The sequence below is a fragment of the Seriola lalandi genome, unplaced genomic scaffold, assembly GCF_002814215.2.
Source record: "Seriola lalandi dorsalis isolate HSWRI2012SDOR001 ecotype SW California unplaced genomic scaffold, Sedor1 jcf7180002055009, whole genome shotgun sequence".
In the NCBI taxonomy this organism is placed as follows: Eukaryota; Metazoa; Chordata; class Actinopteri; order Carangiformes; family Carangidae; genus Seriola; species Seriola lalandi.
Window position 1 is genome coordinate 40,115 of NW_019525552.1, and position 455 is coordinate 40,569.

A 455-nucleotide genomic window follows, 5' to 3' on the forward strand; every position below is an offset into this window, starting at 1 on the left:
TCACCTGGCCTTGACAGAGGCTCAGACACCTGAGTGGAGCTCTGTACAAACCACCATTAACAAAGAGGGGGGGTGATTTACAGTGGAGGGTTCTGCACGGTGCTGTTGCTGTCATTAATCCAGATGTTGCTGACACCTGTCCCTTCTGTGCACAGAGAGAGACAGTTTTTCATTGTTTTCTGGAGTGTGGTCGACTCTTGTCTCTGTTTCAGTTTTTGTTCCAGATGTTTGGTTTGTTTGACGAGTTTTCTCACAACAGATGTTCATCCTGGGCTTCAGGTACAACAGGAAAGGAAAAATCAAATGTCAATTGTTGAACTTTTTGTTGGGTCAGGCTAAAATGGCGATTTACCTGAGCAGGAAAAATAAGCTGGAAGACTCGGCAGATGTTGATGCAACAGTTATTTATAAGTTGATGTTAAAGGCGAGACTGAAAACTGATTTCAGCTTCTTTA

At 43.3% G+C, this 455-nt stretch overlaps 1 protein-coding gene across 1 annotated transcript in view; it reads left to right on the plus strand.

Moving 5' to 3' along the window:
- LOC111647817 (multifunctional procollagen lysine hydroxylase and glycosyltransferase LH3-like) overlaps window positions 1-455 on the plus strand; it is a gene marked incomplete at its 3' end in the record, with an annotated part of 9,772 nt that overhangs the window by 6,479 nt on the left and 2,838 nt on the right. The window lies entirely within an intron of this gene.